Raw genomic sequence first — 10,081 nt, forward strand, 5'->3', positions numbered from 1 at the left:
GTGGTCCTTTAACCTTTAACCTTTTACTGCAGTGGACTAAATCAGGGTCACACAGTGGTCCTTTAACCTTTAACCTTTTACTGCAGTGGACTAAATCAGGGTCACACAGTGGTCCTTTAACCTTTAACCTTTTACTGCAGTGGACTAAATCAGGGTCACACAGTGGTCCTTTAACCTTTAACCTTTTACTGCAGTGGACTAAATCAGGGTCACACAGTGGTCCTTTAACCTTTAACCTTTTACTGCAGTGGACTAAATCAGGGTCACACAGTGGTCCTTTAACCTTTAACCTTTTACTGCAGTGGACTAAATCAGGGTCACACAGTGGTCCTTTAACCTTTAACCTTTTACTGCAGTGGACTAAATCAGGGTCACACAGTGGTCCTTTAACCTTTAACCTTTTACTGCAGTGGACTAAATCAGGGTCACACAGTGGTCCTTTAACCTTTAACATTTTAGTGCAGTGGACTAAATCAGGGTCACACAGTGGTCCTTTAACCTTTAACCTTTAACCTTTTACTGCAGTGGACTAAATCAGGGTCACACAGTGGTCCTTTAACCTTTAACCTTTTAGTGCAGTGGACTAAATCAGGGTCACACAGTGGTCCTTTAACCTTTAACCTTTTACTGCAGTGGACTAAATCAGGGTCACACGGTGGTCCTTTAACCTTTTAGTGCAGTGGGCTAAATCAGGGTCACACAGTGGTCCTTTAACCTTTTAGTGCAGTGGGCTAAATCAGGGTCACACAGTGGTCCTTTAACCTTTTAGTGCAGTGGGCTAAATCAGGGTCACACAGTGGTCCTTTAACCTTTTAGTGTAGTGGGCTAAATCAGGGTCACACAGTGTTTCTTGGTAGTATTAAACACATCTACTTTGAAACCAAAATCTACACCTCACACACATGATTATGGGCATAAAAAAAGAAGACACCTGTACCATGTCAGATATAGAGTTGAAATGTATTACATTTTGAGTTTGCATCCCAATATTACACTTTATATACATCACAGAAGAAGGACATATAACAAAACTGCTTGACATAGAAACCTCGTATTTCCGTAGTTAAATATATATATATATATATATATATATATATATATATATATATATATATATATATATATATATATATATATATATATATACTGTATATTAACTGTGAAAATAACATTCCAACCATGAGGCCAAAGAGGGTGCTTTTAGTCATTGGCTGCAGGAAAGGGCAGGGCAGGGTGGCTGTTGAAAGTCGCAGCTGGCTGGTAGTCTCTGAGGAATCTGTAACCACACACAGTGTTGGCCCGAATGGCCCTTCAGAGAGCAAAATGCTGGGTGAGGCCTGGCTGGAGGCCCAGGAATAGGGCTGGGTGAGGCCTGGCTGGGAGGCCCAGATATAGGGCTGGGTGAGACCTGGCTGGGAGGCCCAGGAAAAATGCTGGGTGAGGCCTGGCTGGGAGGCCAAGGAATAAGGCTGGGTGAGACCTGGCTGGGAGGCCAAGGAATAAGGCTGGGTGAGGCCTGGCTGGGAGGCCAAGGAATAGGGCTGGGTGAGGCCTGGCTGGGAGGCCCAGATATAGGGCTGGGTGAGACCTGGCTGGGAGGCCAAGGAATAAGGCTGGGCGAGACCTGGCTGGGAGGCCCAGATATAGGGCTGGGTGAGACCTGGCTGGGAGGCCCAGATATAGGGCTGGGTGAGACCTGGCTGGGAGGCCAAGGAATAATGCTGGGTGAGACCTGGCTGGGAGGCCCAGATATAGGGCTGGGTGAGACCTGGCTGGGAGGCCCAGATATAGGGCTGGGTGAGACCTGGCTGGGAGGCCAAGGAATAAGGCTGGGTGAGACCTGGCTGGGAGGCCAAGGAATAAGGCTGGGTGAGACCTGGCTGGGAGGCCCAGATATAGGGCTGGGTGAGACCTGGCTGGGAGGCCCAGATATAGGGCTGGGTGAGACCTGGCTGGGAGGCCAAGGAATAAGGCTGGGCCTCCAGCCTTGTTTAAGAAAACTCCTGTACGTGGAGTGTTTTTCTTCCGATCTATTATACATTTTATATCCTGTTTTTCCTTGTCAGCTTGTTAATGGTAGCCTAGTGTGAATATGTACACACAGACTTATATGTATCTGTAATCAAGGTATTATTTTGCCGGTGTTTCTTGGTTGTATGCTATTGCAGTCTTTGTGTATTTGCTTAGTACAACCTTAGCGTAATCCAACTGTTGATGTTCTGAAACCAAAACACCACACAAGACCGCAGGACAAATAAAGAGACAGAGAGAAAAGTTCTGACTGGTATGATTCTGTGTACAGTTCAAGTCGGAAGTTTACATACACCATAGCCAAATACATTTAAACTCAGTTTTTCACAATTCCTGATATTTAATCCTAGGAAAAATTCTCTGTTTTAGATCCGTTAGGATCACCACTTTATTTTAAGAACGTGAAATGTCAGAATAATAGTAGAGTGAATGATTTATTTCAGCTTTTATTTCTTCCATTACATTCCCAGTGGCTCAGAAGTTAACATACACTCAATTAGTATTTGATAGGATTGCCTTTAAATTGTTTAACTTGGGACAAACGTTTCGGGTATTTCTACTAGGATTAAATGTCAGGAATTGTGAAAAACTGAGTCTAAATTTATTTGGCTATGGTGTATGTAAAAATTCCCTGTCTTTGGTCAGTTAGTCTCAATGTGGTGTATTTCTTCTACAATGTCTATCCATTGTGTCACTGTGGGAGGGTCTTTTTGTAGCCATTTCCTAGTGATAGCCTTTTTACTGGCTGCCAATAAGACCTTCAAAAGGTACTTTTCTCTATTGTGTAATTTATCAGGTATTTCACCCAAGTACAAAGAAATGAATGTTTGTTCTATGTCAAATCCCATTATTTTTCCAATGTTAGATCTTATTTCTCCCCAGTAAGTTTCGATGCGAGAGTGATCCCCCCTCAATAGACCGCGTTCTAAAAGGTATTTCATGTACTCTGCGCCATCGTCTTGGAACTGAACACCTTACAAAATCATTTTAAACTGGAAGAACTTGTCCCGATTGGTGTTTTTAAATCACTGATGAAGGATTTTGAGGCTGATTCCCTGACCTGTCAATGTTTTTAATTTGCTGTTTTTGATATTGTTATACTCTTGTGACTTCTATGGTTTTTACTAGATTACTTGTAGTTTTTCATGTTGTCTGTCTGTAATTTTTTGTAATGACTTGGTGCTGCCTATCTTGGCCAGACGCTCTTGAAAAAGAGATTTTAAATCTCAATGAGCCCTTCCTGGTTAAATAAAGGTTAAATAAAAAATAAAACATGTAATTCTCTCCAACAAGGGTGTAGGGAGCCAGTCTGTTTTGATTTCAGTTTAGGTGTTTTGAAGAAACGTATAACATTCTTCCAACAGAATTCTCTCCAAGTCTTTGAGTTGGTGGAGCTTTGTTGAGTCTCTAATATGTTCAACCATGTTTCAATGTTAGGTTCCTCCTCCCATTTCTGTTTAATATAGTTTGTAGAATGTTTCTTTGGGGATTGAATACCCAAGTAGAGATTTGAAATCGTTTTTTTGTTACTCCCCAAGTTGTATGCGTTAGTGAATACCTGGATTAATTTTGTATCTCCCTTAAGAAATAGTGTCGAGCTTGTAGGTATCTGTAAAAATCTTGTTAATCCAAGCCATGTTTTTTACTTATCTAGGTCCCCATTCCTTATAATTGTACTGAATGATGTGATGCCTTTCTGCGTCCATTGTTTAAATCTGCTGTCCTGAGTTGCAGGGATGAAGCTGGGGTCGTATGCAGGCCAACTCAGCAGTTTGATCTCTCTGTCTAAATTATTTTGCTTAACTACCCTAAACCATGTCTTCAGAGAGAAATTAATCCACTGATTTTGTCTATTGTATATTTATATTACCATGACCTTATTTCCCAAAACTGACTGTATGGGTATCTCTGTCAAAGTAGTCTCGATGTCTTTCCATTTGTATTCGTATTCTGAATTGCACCAACACACCAGAGGTCTCAATTGGGCTGACACATAACAATATTTTAGGTTTGGTAAGGCCATACCCCCACAGTTGTTTGGTAATTGTAATGTTGTATATCTAGTTCTTAGTCTCTTACTGTTCCAGATAAACCTTGATATCCATTTATCCCTAAACTGTTTAGGTGGGATTTCTATGGGCAGTGATTGGAACAAATACAGTAACCTCGGCAGGATGTTCATTTTGATTGTTTCAATTCTACTACTAAGATCTAAGGGAAGTGAGTTCCACCTGTCTAGGTCATCATATATTTTCTTGTTGCTGTGATCGTAATTCATGTCATAAAGTTTGGGTGTATCTTTTGGGAGGTATACTCCAAGATATTTAATGGATGAAGAGGTCCAGGTGAAGTTATACCTACTCTTCAGCTCTTCCTGTGGGGTATAATTATATACTAGGGCTTGGGTCTTCTGTACGTTAAGCACATACCCTGAACATGTTCCAAATGTTTGTAAAACATCCATCAATCTAGGTACGCTTGAGCCTGGGTCTTTAAGGAATAACAGAACATCTTATTGTTATTCCCTCTAAGGTTGGGTCCTGTCTTATTGCCTGTGCTAATGGTTCGAGGTACAAGGAGAAGAGCGTGGGTGAAAGATTACAGTCTTGTCTTGCCCCTCGCTCTAATTTTATCGTTCGCGTCAAATGTCCATTTATCTTTATTCTAGCGGTCGGACATGAATACAGTGTTTTGATGCACTGTATCACTTCTTTGTTGAAACCAAATCTTTCCATAACTTGGAATAGGTAATCCCATCCCACTGAATCAAATGCTTTTTTCTGCATCTAGACTGATTAATATTGCACTTGTCTTATTCTGAGTAATGTGCTCCATGACATGTAGTGTTATCCTTATATTGTCCTGTGTCTGCCTATTTTGTATGAAACCAGTTTGATCTCCGTCAATCAATTCTGGGATTATGTTCTCCATTCTTTTGGCTATTATTGATGCATATAGTTTATAATCCGTGTTAAGAATTGCAATAGGTCTATATGAACTGCATTCCTTCTTATCTTTACCCTCTTTTGGGATTAGAGATATGATGGCCTCTCTCCCTGACGGTGGGAGACCCCCCTCCCGTAGAGTCTAGTTAAAACAGGACTTAAGTAGAGGTGTTAGTTGTTCTCTGAAGGTCTTGAACCATTCTCGGTCCCAGCTTTGATGCACATACAGTGATCTTGCCTTCTGGATGATAATGGGATGAACAGACCTTGGCTTGGGTGGTTGATGTCCTGTTGTGCCTTCTTCACCACACTGTCTGTGTGGGTGAACCATTTCAGGTTGTCAGTGATGTGTACACCGAGGATCTTGAAGCTTTTCACCTTCTTCACTACTGTCCCATCGATGTGGATGGAGGCATGCTCCCTCTGCTGTCTCCTGAAGTCCATCTCTTTTGTTTTGTCGACAATAAGGGAGAGGTTGTTTTCCTGGCACAACTCCACCAGGGCCCTCACCTCCTCCCTGTAGGCTGTTTAGTCATTGTTGGTAATCAGGCCTACTACTGTTGTGTTGTCTGCAAACTTGATGATTGAGTTGGCGAGCATGGCCACGCAGTCGTGGGTGAACACGGAGTACAGCAGTGGGCTGAGCACACACCCTTGTGGGGCCCCTGTGTTGAGGATCAGCAGAGTGGAGGTGTTGTTTCCTACCTTCACCACCGGTGGACGGCCCATCAGGAAGTCAAGGACCCAGTTGCACAGGGCTGTGTTCAGACCCAGGGCCTCAAGCTTAATGATGAGCTTGGAGAGTACTATGGTGTTGAAGGCTGAGCTATGGTCAATGAAAATAATTCTTACATAGGTATTCCTCTTGTCCAGATGGGATAAGGCAGTGTGCAGTGTGATGGCAATTGCTCAGTTACCTTTGCTTTCTCTGGTACAGGAAAAATGGTGGACATCGTGAAGCAAGTGTGAACAGCAGTCTGTGATAGGGAGAGTTTGAATATGTCCGTAAACACTCCAGCCAGCTGGTCTGCGCATGCTCTGAGGACACAGCTAGGGATGTCGCCTAGGTCAGCAGCCTTGCGAAGGGTGAGATAAATGTCTTACTCATGTTGGCCACAGAGAACGAGAGCCCACAGTCCTCTGGAGCAGGCCGTATTGGTGGCACTGGGTTTTCAGCAAAGCGGGCAAAGAAGGTGTTTAGCTTGTCTGGGAGCAGAAGTCGGTGTTCATAATGTGACTGGTTTTCCCTTTGTAATCAGCGATTGTTTGGAGTCCATGCCACATACGTCTTGTGTCTAAACTGTTGAATTGCGACTCCACTTTGTCTCTGTACTGACAGTTTGCCTGTTTGATTGCATAACTGTACTGTTATTTTTCGACCATATTCCTAGTCACCTTGTCGGGGTTAAATGCGATGGTTCGTGCTTTCAGTTTTGCCCAAATGCTGCCATCTATCCATGGTTTCTGGTTTGGGTTTTAATAGTCACAGTGGGAACAACATCCCCTATACACTTCTTGATGAAATCAGTAACCATGTCAGTGTATACGTCAATGTTATTCTCAGAGGCAACCCGGAACATATCCCAGTCCGCGTGATCAAAGAAATCTTGAAGCATGGATGCCGATTGGTCAGACCAGCGTTGAATAGACCTTAGCACGGGTACTTCCTGTTTGAGTTTCTGCCTATAGGAAGGGAGGAGAAGAATGGCGTTATTGTTTGATTTTCCGAAGTGAGGGGTCCTTCTCTCTCTCTCTCTCTCTCTGTCTCTCTCTCTCTCTCTCTCTCTCTCTCTCTCTCTGCATGCTGGGAGTGTTTGGTGCATGCTGGGAATTGTATGAGCAAGGGAGTGCGTGTGTTGTGTAGAGTTAGATATTCAGAACTTTCTTTCGGTTTTCTCTTTCTTGGTGGCATTCTTTGTTTTCTTCTGTGCATGATTAAGGTTATTATTAAACATTTTGTAGAATTAAGTATTTTGTTTTTCGTATCGAAATTACCCTGATTTTGGCGGGGATGGCAGCCCGAATGGGGATGGCGTCCCTGTCACTTTGGCACGGCTTTAGGTGTGTTACTGAAGCTACTGTCACGGTGGAGGAGTTTCTGGTCGCCGTAGAAGAGAAGGTAGGATATGAGAATGTTGCTTATGCGTCACGGATGAATAAAGCGGTGGTGGTTTTTCTTAAAGAAGAGCGTCTTGTTGATCGTATGGTTGAGCATGGCGTACTTCTTAAAGAAGAGAGTCTTGTTGATCGTATGGTTGAGCATGGCGTACTTCTTGAAGAAGAGAGTCTTGTTGATCGTATGGTTGAGCATGGTGTACTTCTTAAAGAAGAGAGTCTTGTTGATCGTATGGTTGAGCATGGTGTACTTCTTAAAGAAGAGAGTCTTGTAGATCGTATGGTTGAGCATGGTGTACTTCTTAAAGAAGAGAGTCTTGTTGATCGTATGGTTGAGCATGGTGTACTTCTTAAAGAAGAGCGTCTTGTAGATCGTATGGTTGATCATGGTGTACTTCTTAAAGGAATGTTTATTGAAGTTACGCCACTTTTTTCTCCGTCAACAAGGGTAACCATTTCAAATGTACCGCCGTTTATTCCAAATGAGCTATTGGAGCGTGAGTTATTGCGCTTTGGGAAGTTTGCAAGTTCAATTAAGGTTGTTGCAAACACCCGGCGTTGAAACAGGTTATGTCGTTTCGGCGACAGGTGTTTATGTTTTTGGACTCATCGGAGCAGACTTTAGAGATATCTTTTAAAGTCAAGTATGACAATAGACTGTATATGGCTTATGCTAGTACGGGTAGTCAACGGTGTTTGAGTGTGGGGATGTTGGTCATAAGCGACATGCTTGCCCGAAAAGGGAGAAGGCAGAGGGAGGGCGCAGGTAGTCATCGTAACGCCTGGGCCCACTGATGTAGGGAGAGGTGGGCCTACAGTGGTTGAGCAGCCACAAGCACCTGTTGCTGAGGAACAAGTTATCCGTGTTGAGGGTACGGAGTTGCAACTTGTATTAGAGGGAAATGTTATGCAGCAGAAAAATATTGTTGTAGAAGGTAAGGATGGATCTGAAGAGCCAGTTCCTCAGACTGGTGAGGAGGTGCCCAGTACGAGTGCTGGGGTACAGGAGGGGGTTCATGTGGAGCTAATCTCCCAGGTAGTGGAGGAGATGCCCACTATGAGTGTGGGGTTCAGGTGGGGCTAGTCTCCCAGGTAGTGGAGGAGATGCCTGGTACGAGTGATGGGGTGCAAGTGGGGAGTGTTGAAAGGGATGTGGTAGAGGGGAGTCAGCGGTCTGTGGCCTCAGCTGAGGAGGATCAGGAGAAGGAAATGGACATCTCTTTTGATATGAAAGCAGCGGGTGAGGACTCAATTTACGATCTAGAGGAGATACATGGGTTTCTGGATCAGACTTTTGGGAAATCTGTCAAATTGGCAGATTATTTTGATGTTGATAAGTTTGTGAGGTCAGCTGTGATGTTACAGAAGACGGTGGGGTTAGACCAGTTGAGTGAGAAGAAGCAGTTTCGCTTGAGGAAATGTGTTGGGAAACGTAGTTAGGTTAAGAGAAAATGTAAACAATGATAATGATCTTGCTTCATAGGGTGTATTTTTTCTCTTTGTTTTCTCTCTGGTTTCTTCTGCTTTTCCTTTCTCTTTTCTATATGGAGGTACTAAGGGTAGTTTCTCTCAATATTAATGGGGGAAGGGACATGAATAAGAGGGCTTGGATATTAGAAGTAATAAAACAGAAAAGGCTTAATGTAGTTTTTCTACAGGAGACACATAGTGATGAGGCTAACGAGGTTGACTGAGGTATGTGGTGGGTCATGGTACTAATTTCAGCGCTGGGGTGCTAATCTTGTTTTCTTCAGGCTTAGGGGTGACTGTGGTATCTACAACAGAGATTGTAAAGGGTCGTGTTTTATTGGTCAAGGTGGATGTTCTGTATTTTATTTTTTATTTTTTTATGTTTATGCTACTAATGAGGGTACAGAGTGTATTGTTGGGTTTGATAAAATAAAGGAAACCTTAAGACAGTGTGACCAAGAGGGGTGTGTGGTTTTAGGGGGGGACTGGAACTGTACAGTGGATTTTACTGTTGACCGCACTGCTGAAGAACCTCACCTGCGGTCAGCTACCTGCCTGTCTGGTCTATTAACTGAGTTAGAGCTTTCTGATGTGTGGAGAGTAAGGAAGGGAAAAAGTTAGGCAGTACACATGGCTAAAAGTTAAGGAAGGTCGTGTCAGTGCAGCAAGGTTAGACAGGTTGTATGTATCTGAGATCTACTGTAGAAGTTAATGAAGGTGGTGTCGGTGCAGCAAGGTTAGACAGGTTGTACGTATCTGAGCTCTACTGTAGTAGTTAATGAAGGTGGTGTTGGTGCAGCAAGGTCAGACAGGTTGTATGTATCTGAGCTCTACTGTTATAGGTAATGAAGGTGGTGTCGGTGCAGCAAGGCTCGACAGGTTGTTTATATCTGAGCTCTACTGTAGTAGTTAATGAAGGTGGTGTCAGTGCAGCAAGGTCAGACAGGTTGTATATATCTGAGCTCTACTGTAGTAGTTAATGAAGGTGGTGTCGGTGCAGCAAGGTTAGACAGGTTGTATGTATCTGAGCTCTACTGTAGTAGTTAATGAAGGTGGTGTCGGTGCAGCAAGGTTAGACAGGTTGTATGTATCTGAGCTCTACTGTAGTAGTTAATGAAGGTGGTGTCGGTGCAGCAAGGCTCGACAGGTTGTTTATATCTGAGCTCTACTGTAGTAGTTAATGAAGGTGGTGTCGGTGCAGCAAGGTTAGACAGGTTGTATGTATCTGAGCTCTACTGTAGTAGTTAATGAAGGTGGTGTCGGTGCAGCAAGGTTAGACAGGTTGTATGTATCTGAGCTCTACTGTAGTAGTTAATGAAGGTGGTGTCAGTGCAGCAAGGTCAGACAGGTTGTATATATCTGAGCTCTACTGTAGTAGTTAATGAAGGTGGTGTCAGTGCAGCAAGGTCAGACAGGTTGTATATATCTGAGCTCTACTGTAGTAGTTAATGAAGGTGGTGTCGGTGCAGCAAGGTTAGACAGGTTGTATGTATCTGAGCTCTACTGTAGTAGTTAATGAA

This window comes from Salvelinus fontinalis, chromosome 24 (assembly GCF_029448725.1).
Source record: "Salvelinus fontinalis isolate EN_2023a chromosome 24, ASM2944872v1, whole genome shotgun sequence".
Taxonomy (NCBI): Eukaryota; Metazoa; Chordata; class Actinopteri; order Salmoniformes; family Salmonidae; genus Salvelinus; species Salvelinus fontinalis.